The sequence below is a fragment of the Oryctolagus cuniculus genome, chromosome 7 (assembly GCF_051225735.1).
Source record: "Oryctolagus cuniculus isolate XC-2025 breed Fujian yellow rabbit chromosome 7, ASM5122573v1, whole genome shotgun sequence".
In the NCBI taxonomy this organism is placed as follows: domain Eukaryota; kingdom Metazoa; phylum Chordata; class Mammalia; order Lagomorpha; family Leporidae; genus Oryctolagus; species Oryctolagus cuniculus.
Genome location: NC_142873.1, coordinates 100,731,385 through 100,744,572, shown reverse-complemented (window position 1 = coordinate 100,744,572; position 13,188 = coordinate 100,731,385). Strand labels below are relative to the sequence as shown.

General features: G+C 37.1%; 1 protein-coding gene across 2 annotated transcripts in view; it reads right to left on the bottom strand.

The window, feature by feature from the left end:
• The window catches only part of NEGR1 (neuronal growth regulator 1), a 947,630-nt gene that overhangs the window by 764,400 nt on the left and 170,042 nt on the right, over positions 1-13,188 (bottom strand). The window lies entirely within an intron of this gene.

Genomic DNA, 13,188 nt, shown 5'->3' with positions numbered 1-13,188 from the left:
CACGAAACAATGTAATAAGTCACTGCATAACACTTGAAGTTTTTCAGAATAGATCAATTTTTACTGAGTGGGATGTTTAATATTATCTCTCTGTTTAAATGGGTCAGTCTACCCAGGTATGTGTTCAACTGTCAACTGTTATTCCAGATATTTCTGTGGTTGCTTTTTTTTTTTTTTTTTTTTTTTTTTGATTATTTGAAAGCCAGAGTCACACAGAGAGGAGAGGCAGGGAGAGAGAGAGAGGTCCTTCATCTGATAGTTCACTCCCCAGCTGGCCGTAACAGCCAGAGTTGTGCCGATCCAAAGCCAGGAGTGAGGAGCCACCTCTGGGTCTCCCACGTAGGTACAGGGGCCCAAGGACTTGGGCCATCCTCCACCACCCTCCCAGGTCACAGCAGAGAGCTGGATGGGAAGTGGAGCAGCCGGGTCCCAAACTGGCGCCCATGTGGGATGCTGGGGCTTCAGGCCAGGACATTTACCCACTGCACCACAGCGCCGGCCCCCTTGTGAAGTTCCTTTTTTAAATGAGTTTGTTTTTTTTTTTTTTTTAAGTCAGTAGACTGTGAGTAAAGCAGATTGTCCTCCATGACATGGGTAATGCTTAAACCACAGGTTAAAGGCTTTAATAGAACGAACACTCATGTCATCAAGCATTCTTGATTTTGGAACCAAATTGCAACTCTTCCCTGGGTCTCTAGCCTGTCAGTCTTTCCTGGAAATTTTGGACCTTTAAAGCATCCACAATCACCTAAGTCAGTTCCTTAAACATCTCTCATTATCTATTGATAGATAGAATGATAGATTGTATATATATATATATATGGAAATACAGAGTAGAGAGAAATATGTTTATGGTTTATATATAATGCATATAAAATATATATTATATATAATTATAATAATATGCATGTTTTATATTAACACATCCTAATTTTTCTGTTTCTCTGTGCAATATGGACTAGCATACTGAGTATTAAAATTAACACTCGATTACATAAGCAGACACAGATTTTTCTTTAAGATGCAGTTTTTCATGTCCACACAATATTTCAATTGGTGTCAGAATAGATCCGGAAACATCCTATTTTTGTTTTAAGAGAAGCCAAGAGAGGTTTGAGAGCATCCTTTGTTCTAGTTGATTCTATTTCCCACCAACTTTAAGTACTCAGTACATATTCCTTGGGAGCAATTGTTCACCTAGAAATTACACTTTATCTATACTGACCTTGAAATTTACTAAGTAAAAAGAGTTAGTCCATTTACAAAAAGTTTGTGCTTTTGGACAAAGTTAAGTCTTTTAACAAGATGTGAGGGCATATGGTCACTACTGCATTTTATGCCAAAACAGGAACCATAAAATCTTGAAAATGCTGGCTTTCCAAAACCAGAACTCTTTTTTAATTTGTAAAAGATAGAGACAGAACATGTGGTTCAGAGTTCTGCTTTGTGAACCTTTGAGTTATTTCAGGGTAATGCCAAAACATCTGCAGGAATGCATTGTGCTTGAGAATCTGTGAACAATCCATTAATTTTGGATTATTGCATTTAAGAGGGGAAGAGGGGGGTGTGGAGAGAGAAGAGAGAGAGAGAGAGAAAGAGAGAGACTCCCATTAGCTGCTTCACTCCACAGATACAACATCAAGGGCTGGGTCATACTGAAGCCAGGGTGTAAAAACTGGATCAAGGTCTCTTATGTGGGTGGCAGGGGCTGAACTTCTTGATGCATCACATGCCACATTCTAGGGTGTTCTTTAACCCTAGAATGAGCACCATAGCTAAACCTCCAAATTAAGAACCCTGATACAGAATATGGGCATCTACACCACTAGACTGAATTCCATACCCATGGTCTTTTATATTTATATGTGATTTTTTTTCAATTTAGCATATAAAATAATGTAATATTCTTTTGCATTGAGATGAGAATCTTCCTTCACCCCCTGCCCCAAGGAAGTGAGCATTCCTACTATAAATCATAAATGAAAAGGAAGACATTCCTTAATGGATCTAACAAAGTGTGGATAGCATTAGTTTTTAGAATAAATCAAATATTTAATAAGTTTTTTATGTCCATTACTGTTATATTTCTCATTAGTTTCTTCAATTTCTTGGAGAATCCTGTTTAGTGTTCCAGTACTAGTGTCTCAAAGACATTACCTAAGTGAGAAGATCTGTCACTGAGCTGGGCATTTGGTGTAACAGTCAATAAGTCACTTGGTTTGAATCATGGCATTTCCACTTCATATCAAGCTTCAAGCTAATCTGTACTTACTTCCTTGCCACCCATGTGGAGACCTACCTGGAGCTTCTGGCTCCTCGCTTTGGCCAGGCATATCCAGGCTGCTGCAAGCATAGCTGGTTGTTGCAAGCATTTGGGAGAATGAAACAATGGATGGGAAATCTGTCTCTTTCTATCTTCCTGTCTCTTTCAAATAAAACTAAAAATGAATACATACATGTTTTTAAAAAAAAGAGAAGATCTAGAACACACTTAGAGTGCATTCTATAAAAGAAAGTTCACCACAGGGGCTTTAATGGGAACAACAGTGGTAAACCACTCTTGTGGACAGGGGGAAGCACGTAGATGTGACTGAGCTGAGAGCTCTCTAGGCACGTAGTGAACATAGGGAATGATAACACTTGTGCCATACTCAGTTCAGGAGAGAGTGCACTAATCAACCTATAATTCACTCAACAGAATGAAATTTTAGATTCGGAGGATAAGTGTTGACAAATGTGCAATTCTTCCTTCTTTTCTTCTCTGCCACCATGATTGTAAGATGGTTGGCAAAGAAGTTTTGATAACATAAATGAAATGGGATAAGATCACGAAAGGAATTAAGAGTTCTATTAGTTTTAAGATTTAAGGATATCTGTGTAACATTTAAGATGCACTTTTATTTGTGGACTAGTTTAAAAATCATATAAAAGTTAACCAGCTTCTTGAAACAGTCAGAACTTGTTATGGTAGCAAGAAACCACTCAGCTAGTTTGTAATAATTCTCAGTTTGGAGATTAAGTAGAAGGATAATAGAGATTTTCTTTCTGAAAACAGATATAATACAAGTCCCACTCTCGGGAATACATCGAGGGAGCTGATGGTGTAAGACTTTTACTTTTTATATAATAACATTCTGTACTTTTTTGATTTTTTAATGTTGGGCACATTAAAAGGTACTTAGAAAGACAGTACAGCTATAAACTTTAAGTTAAGATGTTATCTATCCATAAAATCTCTTTGAAAAGTAACTATGATCTGTAAAGTAGCAAATGCATTAGGGATGGCATTTTAAAAGAATTACCTTGCAAAGCTCAGATCCCCTTGAATTGTGAACAATAATACCCAATTTTCAGGCTTACTTTGGAGATCCTTAAAGTCATATGTAACCTTAATGGCTTAACTAAACACTCATGACTGGCACATCGCTGTACTTATAGAATACACTCAATACATATTTGTTGAATGAAAGTAGTAGAAAGAGATTTTAGATCAATTGGACTTAATTTAATCTCTACTTCATGAAAACAAAATATCAAAACGTGTTTTCCTCTCTGCTTCCCCTTAAAAACTTATTTTAATTAATTGTTTTATGTAGATTATTTATTCAGACTTTTAGATAATAGAAAACATTTAAATTTCATAAATAGAATTTAACATGTAAATCTTCAATGAAATATCTATGATTTTTAACAAAATATTTATTTCTTTAGAAATGGTTTCCTAATATGAAAATATTCTCTAAGAATCACATCTGTGGGAATTAATAAAACTTATTCACTGTTTCTGATGACAAGAACATTAACTGAAATATTTTACTGAATAAAATTAAAATAGTTCACCAACAGCTTACTACCATGTATCTCTGAAAATGCATTTTATCTGAGCTTATTATTGTTTGGTCTGAAAGCTCAAATGAAAGCTTAAGTAGTTTTCTTTGAACTCTAGCTTTGAATTTAATCTACTTCTCCCCTCTACGTTCTTAGTTTTATCTCTAAACTGATGAGTTTTACTAATACATATTAAAAATGCAGTGGAACACTGAAAATCCAGTTTTTACATGCTATAATGCATGTTCCTAAAACATTTCCCACATAGTTCTTAAAGACTTGTCTATTTAGACTTTTTTCTTCATTAGAACTAGAAATGCCTATAAATGGCTTCATTTTGTCCTGAATGATCCTTAAACACAAAGTTTAGTAGTTAATGTAGTTCCTCTACTATTCATATCAACAGTACTGTGAACACAGAGGTGAGTTACATATTTAGAAATACATCTTTAAGATAAACCAGAATTTAGCAACATTGACACTGGTTCCTGTGCTTTAAACTCCGAGATTTACATCCATATTCTCTGGATGTTGGGGTAGAGGGCGCGAGTCCAATGCTGCTCGGAAGAATATTGTTTCTACATCAAGACAATAGATTTTGGGAAAGTGGATCCACTTACACACACTAGGACCCTATTATTAGTATTGTAAGTGTCGCTCCCCGTCTTCGTGGAGGAACGACACTGAATCCTGCCTAGGCTTCGTATCCGAGTCACGGCACCATTATGTCGCTCCCCCTCTTCGTGGAGGAACGACACAGGACCCTGCGCTGTTCTTTCGTCTGCTCGGCCCTTCCCGGGTTTGCTGCTGGTTCTTCCCGGGTTGGCTACTATCCCTTCCACCTCCGTGGAAGGGCAGTTCCCCCTGGCCACATTCCCCACTTCCGCAGGGGAGCGGCACACCGCCGGCCGGCTCTTCTCGGGGGCTGCACGGGTGTTCCTTCAGCTAGATGTTCCCCTTAGATGTTCCTGGTGCATGCCGTCTCTCTCCTCCTTTATAGTCCTCCTCCTTCAATCCTAACTCGGCTGCCCACACGCCGAGTACGCTGCTCTCCAATCAGGAGCAAGTCCTACAGTTTATTGGTTGAACTGGAGGCAGCTGTGCGGAAGCTGTTTACTTCTCTCCCAGCGCCATATTGTGGGAGAGCAGATGCATAGAATAAGTCTTAATTCCAGTAACTCAGTCCAGTCCGGGCTGCTCCCCACAGTAAGAACTTCCCTCGATTCACCAATCCTTCAAAGCCAGAAATATATTCCCTGATGGAAAAGCAGTATCTCTTTTTTGATTTGTAGGCAGAATGCATTCGGGTATGGACACCTGCTAGTTTAATGTTCTTTATATAGGCCAGACTGTAAGCAGAAGGATGTTCACTTGCCTCAAGGTATTTTTGATTCTCAAGTGCCACCTGCTCTAGAAACTGCAGCCAAATGTTATTTAAGAGAAGTGATAGAAAGAATAGCAAAGAAATCCTGTGACTACAGAGGGCTCTCTAAACACAGCAGCTACTCCCTCTTGAAGACAGACAGAAGGAAACCATGGAATACCGCTGGGAATTGTTAGGGCAAGAAACTCTCTTCCTCCCAGTTCTTCTGAAAGCTGGATAGCATTTTTGAGGGTGTGGGCATATTGCAATGTGTACTCTTTGGCTGATGTGCCCTGTAAAAGTATACTGAGTGGCTCACGGATAATTGTGTATGGGTTTAATTAGTGGTAATATACCAGAGTCTTAAATCTCCTTTTTTGATGGTGAAATAAAACATCTCACTACTTGAAGACAAACTCTTGACTCTGACACTTAAAAAAGCTGTAGCAGATCCAGTAGATTGATTTCTTCTCCTTCCAGTCCCCTTTTTGTACAATGTCCTGCACAGGATGTAGAGTTAATACCAACAGTAATAATGATAATAATAGTAAAACCCATATTCGTCCAACCCCAGCGGCAACATAGCTTCTGCCAATCACTATTTGGAACTGAGTAGCATGAGAAGACAGGTGGTCGGTGATGTTTTATTCATTTTAGTAGTGAGAATGCAGCTAAGCTTTTGTGGCTCTAGTGGCTATAATTTGGGAGCAGCTAAGGTACTGTAGACATAATAGGAACAGCTGTATCTTAATTTTCTTTCTTTCTGTTTAGCGATGTACAGGTTGAACACTCCATGTCTGAAATGGAAAATTTTGTTTCCATAATGTGATATCCTGGGGATGGAACACAATTCTAAACATACAACTCAGTTATGTTTCATGCACACCATATATACATAGCCTGAAGGTAATTTTACACAATTCTTTTTAGTGTGTGTATGTATACATTGAAACTTTTCACACAAGGCCAGGTGTGGAATTATGCACTCATGGTGTCATACCAGTGCTTAAAAATTTCAAGTTTGGAGGCATTTTGGACTTCAAACCTTTTTCAGGGATGCTCAGCCTGTAGTAGCAGCTAGGCAAAGTTGCTCTAGTAGTTATTACTGGAGGTTCAGCCAACAGCCTGATTTTCCAGCCCTCATGGCAATTTTAAGAACTGTTTTCTAAATTAAATCTCTTTCTATTTGAATTTGCTCTAGTGATATCTGCTACTTTAGCTGAACCCTGCTCTGAATTTATAACTATGAATAAACCATGATTTTAATAAACAATGATATATATATATATATGGGGAATAATCTAAGCTTAAATTTTAAGTAAATATAGTAGTAATAATTAAACATTTTATTTGTTAGGCAAACTTTTAAAATTCCAGTTCATATAACATAGAGAAAAGATTAATTTTTTGGATCATGGCACAATTTTTTTTAACTTATATTTAATAAGTATAAATTTCCGAAGTACAACTTTGGGATTACAGTGGCTTTCTCCCCCCATGAACTCCCTCCCACCTGCAACTATCCCATCTCCCACTCCTTCTCCCATCCCATTCACATCAAGATTCATTTTTAATTATCTTTATATACAGAAGATCAATTTAGTATATACTAAGTAAAGATTTCAACAGTTTGCACTCACTCAGAAACACAAAGTGGAAAGTACTGTTTGAGTACTAGTTATACTGTTAATTCACATAGTACAACACATTAAGGACAGAGATCCTACATGGGGAGTAAGTGCACAGTGACTCCTGTTGTTGATTTAACAATTGACACTCTTATTTATGACGTCAGTAATCACCTGAGGCTCTAGTCATGAGTTGCCAAGGCTATGGAAGCTTCTTAAATTCGCCAACTCTGATATTATTTCGACAAGGTCATAGTCAAAGTGGAAGTTCTCTCCTCCCTTCAGAGAAAGGTACCTCCTTCTTTGATGGCCCATACTTTCTGCTGGGACCTCACTCGCAGAGATCTTTCATTAGTTTGTTTGTTTGTTTGTTTGTTTTTAGCCAGAGTGTCTTGGCTTTCCATGCCTGAAATACTCTCATGAGCTTATCAGCCGGACCCGAATGCATTAAGGGCTGATTCTGAGGCATGGCACAAATTTTAATGAAGAAATTGTATCCTGAAATGTAGATTATTTTTATTAAAGCTAATCTTTTTAGATTTTAAACCAGTTCCAAGAAAACAATTAAAGCCTATTTTACTGTATTCTAATTATCCTGTTCACTGCATTTCATACTTCACATATGACGTTAATAATCCTGACATGACTACTATGTGAGGCTTTAAGCTAGATATTCATTGTTCAACAATACTTAATCTTCAGTTGGAATGTATTAATACAACAATTCACATGTTAACAAATGATGATTAGAGAAGTTAATACCTATCCTAATGTCACACAAGAGCAAGCAGGGGGCCAAGTACTTGAGCCATCTTTCATTGCTTTCCCATGCACATTAGCAGGATGCTGGACCAGAAGCACAGTAGCCAGGAATCAAACAGTATTGTGGGATATTGATTTGGGATGGTGATGTCAGAAACAGTGGTTCATCCCACTGTACTATAAGGCCAGCCCTTATATATTCTTAATGTCTCACATTGTTTAGATATAGTCAGAATGAACTTGTCATTGTGAAACATAGAGATATTTAATTTTGGATTTTAAAAATAATATTCTCAGCCGGCGCCGTGGCTCAGTAGGCTAATCATCCGCCTGTGGTGCCGGCACCCCAGGTTCTAGTCCAGGTCAGGGTGCCGGATTCTGTCCCAGTTGCTCCTCTTCCAGTCCAGCTCTCTGCTGTGGTGTGGGAGTGCAGTGGAGGATGGACCCCAGGTCCTTGGGCCCTGCACCCCCATGGGAGACCAGGAGGAAGTACCTGGCTCCTGGCTTCAGATTGGCGCAGCGCGCCAGCGGTAGCAGCCATTTGGGGGGTGAACCAACGAAAGGAAGACCTTTCTCTCTCTCTCTCACTGTCTAACCCTGACTGTCAAAAAAAAAAAAAAAATTCTCCATTGCAATCACCGTTTCACATTGTTGCTGAACCTCATTGCTTTCTGTTGGAGTGGTTATGGAACTGCAGGGAAGAACTGCTGTCCATTGCACTATTTATCATTTTCTGATATTTAACTATTATTTTTAAATAGTAATGTCCTCTAAAAATCGCTACCATGCTAATGTATCACTCTATCCTGCATAATTCTACTCTATTTCATGCCATGCTCATATTTTCTGTAAATTAAGGAGTTTATCATACAAGTTCTAAGATCTGTTGAATCCTTTATGTATTCATAAATAATATATATATAATTTATATACAAATACATTTATAAACATATGCATATATCTATATCTTTAACATATATTTTATATATATACATATATAAATGTGCATATACATGGATAAACATTCGTGAACATACATACACACAGCCATATATATAAAATCTTCATAAACACTCCCAAGATTACAAATTTGTATATGCTTGTGAATGTGAAAAGGGATAAACTTACTAAATGAATTGGGAATAAAATGTGCAAGTCTTTTGCCAAGTATGAAGCTGCATGTTTGTGCATGTTTTGCAAAGGCCATTTCTTTCCAAATAGGGTCCTAAGGGATTGTTAACACAGGATGAAGCTTCCTGTTTATTCACTAGCTCTGGGATTTCCCATTTGCCAACACTACAATTGCATTGTATTATAAATGAGAACAGCTTGTTAAGAGCCATGGTTTAATGTTTTCTGAAAATAGCTGAAGACAACATGTTCAGATGTATCTGTAGTAAAATCCAGTTAGGAGTTTATTTAGTAGAAGAGGTTTTGATTTGTTTTTGATTTTCTATGAATAACCATATAAAATATATTCTTGCAGTGGTATCAGTGATAATGACAAAAGTTTCCTAAAGAAGTAATATGCATATCCTGGGATAAGCCTCTTTTAAGGGAAACAATTAGTATTCAGTTTGGTACCCAAGTGAACAATATTTACATAAAATTACCGTTAAGAGTGACCACCATTATGGTCAAGCAGGTTAAGCTAACAACCGCGATGCCAGCATCCCCTATCAGAGAAAGTCCTGGCTGCTCCACTTCTCATCCAGCTTATTACTATTATGCCAGGGAAATCAGCAGATCACTGCCACCCATGTGGGAGACCCGAATGGATTCCCATGCTCTCACCTTTGGCCCGGCCCAGCATTAGCCATTTATAGGTGTTTGAGCCGTGAATCAAAAGATGGATGATCTTTTTCTCTCCTTCCCTCTCTCTTTCATCCCTCCTTTCAAATCAAAAACAACCTTTAGACAGGCAGAGTGGACAGTGAGAGAGAGAGACAGAGAGAAAGTTCTTCCTTTACTGTTGGTTCACCCTCCAATGGGCGCTGCGGCCAGCGCACTGCGCTGATCTGAAGCCAGGAGCCAGGTGCCTCCTCCTGATCTCTCACGCGGGTGCAGAGCCCAAGCACTTGGGCAATCCTCCACTGCACTCCCGGGCCACAGCAGAGAGCTGGACTGGAAGAGGAGCAGCCGGACAGAATCCAGTGCCCCTACTGGGACTAGAACCTGGTGTGCCGGCGCCGCAGGCAGAGGATTAGCCTAGTGAGCCGCAGCACCGGCCTAAACAAGCTTTTAAAATCTTCTCACATTGCCCAAACAATAGTTACTTTTACATGGCATAGATCATTTGGTGAACGCGTCTTATTTTTATTCAACTATCCTGACTAGCTCTAAGGAAGTATCTAGAAAACAATATGTTTCTGGGGAAGAAAAGGGAAGGTAAAATACAAGGGCGAGTCAAAAAAGTCCACAGAAAACAGAGTGGAGCATAAAGCACTTTTCCATTGATTTCTGGATGCCCTTCCATGATCCATAAGAGTTTTGTTTTGCTTTGTGTAGCTTTCCTCTTTTGCCTATTTCACGATCATGAGACTTTTACTTAAGAGACATTTATTGAAATCTTTAGGGAAAACTGAGTATTTTCTATCTTCTCCTAGATAAAAAAGGAAAACATATGCTTATTCGTGACATTTATTATAGTTTTAGTGTATGTCTAAGGAAGAAGCTTGAATATACCATGGTGTGTATAATATAACTATAATTATGATTTTCTTAAACATACAGACCCAGAATTCTACACAAAGTTTTTTTTTTTTTAAACAGAAGGTTTGGGTTTTTAAGAGGTGACCCAAATATTGATCTTATTTTTTAGGGTATGTGTGCAGGGAGAGGGCTTATCTACAAATGTCAGTGTAGAAGATGTAACACAATACATGTAGACCGGGGATAAGACATTTTTTATGTTTAAAGTACAAAACAGAAATGAAGGAAAATAATTAACTTCAAATGGAAGAAAATTACTATTCTACAAACCAAATTTAAAGTTTAAACATAGTCTTGGAATATATAAGGCAGCAAAGTTTGTTCTAACCCTACCCAGCAAATTATGTTTCATCAACTGTTGGCACCTTTGGTCATTTTTCGAAACAAAATTTTCTATGACAATATTTTGAACTAAAGTGAACATAAAATATTTAAATCATACAGCTTCAGGATAAGCTTCAGTATAAGGTGACTGAAAATTGCATAGTGTGAGGAAAAATGAAATGAATTTATAATAATATTAATTTTGTCTTTTAAAAATAATTTGTAAATGAGTATTTAAATCCTGTGTTTTGCAACAAAATGGATGCAACTGAAAACCACTATTTTTATTGAGATAAGCCAGTCCCAAAAATGCAAATGTCATGTTTTCTCTGATATGTGGTAATTAATGTACAGAACACAAAAAATGTAATGTGTATGGCTGAAATTGATATTTTGAAATATGATTGTTGCTTACAGCCCTTGTCTATATGCTTGAGGAACAGTGTTGTTGTCATTATTCTACTTACTATTTGTTGAATTCTTTTTTTGATGGAGGGCTACGCTTGTGATTGTAAAATAAACTACAAGTATGTCATTGTACAAATTGAAAGATAAAATAAGAGTTGAAGGAAGAGGAAAGGTGGGATAATGGACAGAAGGAAGGAAAAGGTAGGATGTACTATTATGCTCTTAAATCTGTATATATGAAATACATGAAATTTATTTCACCTTATATAAATATATGATATACATGAATAAATATATGAAATACATGACATGGGGCTGGCGCTGTGGTGCAGCGGGTTAAAGCGTATCCCATGTGGGTGCCAGTTCTAGTCCCGGCTGCTCCTCTTCCAATCCAGCTCTCTGCTATGGCCTGGGAAAACAGTAGAAGATAGTCCAAGTCCCTTGTGTCCCTGCACCCGCATGGGAGACCTAGAGGAAGCTCCTGGCTCCTGGCTTTGGATTGGCACAGCTCCTGCCGTTGTGGCCATTTGAGGAGTGAACCATCGGATGAAAGACCTTTCTCTCTGTCTCTACCTCTCTCTGTAACCCTGTCTTTCAAATAAATAAAAAAAAAATACATGACATTTATTCATCTTATATAAATAAAATGATAAAAAACAAAACAATTTACAAGCTAATGATGTTTTGGAAAATTAAAGGAATAGAGGGAATTTGAAACTCTTGTCTCACATGAAGGAACAGCTAATAAGTGAATTGGCAGCTTGGCTTTATTTGGATAAATGGTTCTACCATGGATGCTGCTTTAATTACATTGTTGGCTATTCCTGTATATTCATAGGTGGTATTTTAGTCTCACAATACACAAAGATAACAAAGAGTACTGTATGATGGAGATGCTTTGCAATGCTCATATTGAAACCAATACTATCATCATTCTATAGATAAACTGTGCAACCAAAGAAAAAATTATTAAAATATGGAAATGTAAAATATTAATAGCATATTTGTATTGTGTGGTTATTTTTGTCCCTAACTATTGAGCTTTACAGAATATTTGGTGCCATTCCAATTTCAGATGTTTTTACTTCTGCTCTTGAACAACATATGTTTTTTGAAAAGATTTTACTTCATCAGAGATAATTGTTTCTGAAATAAAATATATTTTTCATTCAGATTTACCTTTTTCTTTTTTGCAGCACAGTCAAATTATTTTTGGATGTAAAGCTAACAATTCTTAATTCTCTTTTTCTATTACATATTTAATATTATATGTTTATGAATAATATTTTCAAAATCTCATATTTCCTCAAATCCACAAGTCTCTGTTTTGGTCATAAATATTCCTCCTGAAGTAGGTTAGCTGTGGAATACTCTTAAATACTTATTAGATTAATGTAATTTTAAACCGAAAAGTTTCTGTCATTGCCAAGTTATGTTTCAAGATTTCATATTCATTTGAGGCATTCTTCTTAATTAATCATTTATGAGTAGTTTTATTTTAAATTCACTATAAGGCCCAGTTAAGTGAGCCTATTCTTCAGCACAACCAGACATTTCTGAAGACTGTCTCCAACTGTCATGTGTCTGACAATTCACTATGAAAAGCCCTACTTGAAGATTTTCCAGGATTTCTCAACTTCGACAATATTGACATTTGGGGCTGCATAATTTTTCATTTGTGGGGCTCTCCTGAGCCTTGTAGGACATTTAGCAGCATCCAGGTCTTCTCTCCACTGCTTGCCAAGAGTACCCCCTGCCAGTTGTCACGACCAAACACCTCCTGACTTTGCCAAAAGTCACCTGTGAGGAGATGGGGGTTAAATCATCTCCAGCTGAGAATGACTGATTTATTCTGATATTCACAATAAAATAAATATTAACATTTAACATATTTCACACATCTAAACCCATGACATTTCTTATATCACACAAACAACATAAAAGAAAACATGGTTTTCTTCTACTTTAGTATTTTTTTAATCCTCATGACTTTTTTGGCCTTTTAATACCACAGTGTTCAAGTTTTAAAGTTTTCCATATGTATTGAATTTTGAAAGAGTAACTTCATTTCTTTCTAAAGAACAATCTGAGAAGATATTCATAAATTTATATATATAAATACATTTACTAATCTGTCATTTTTCACTGTTTAACAAACTTAGA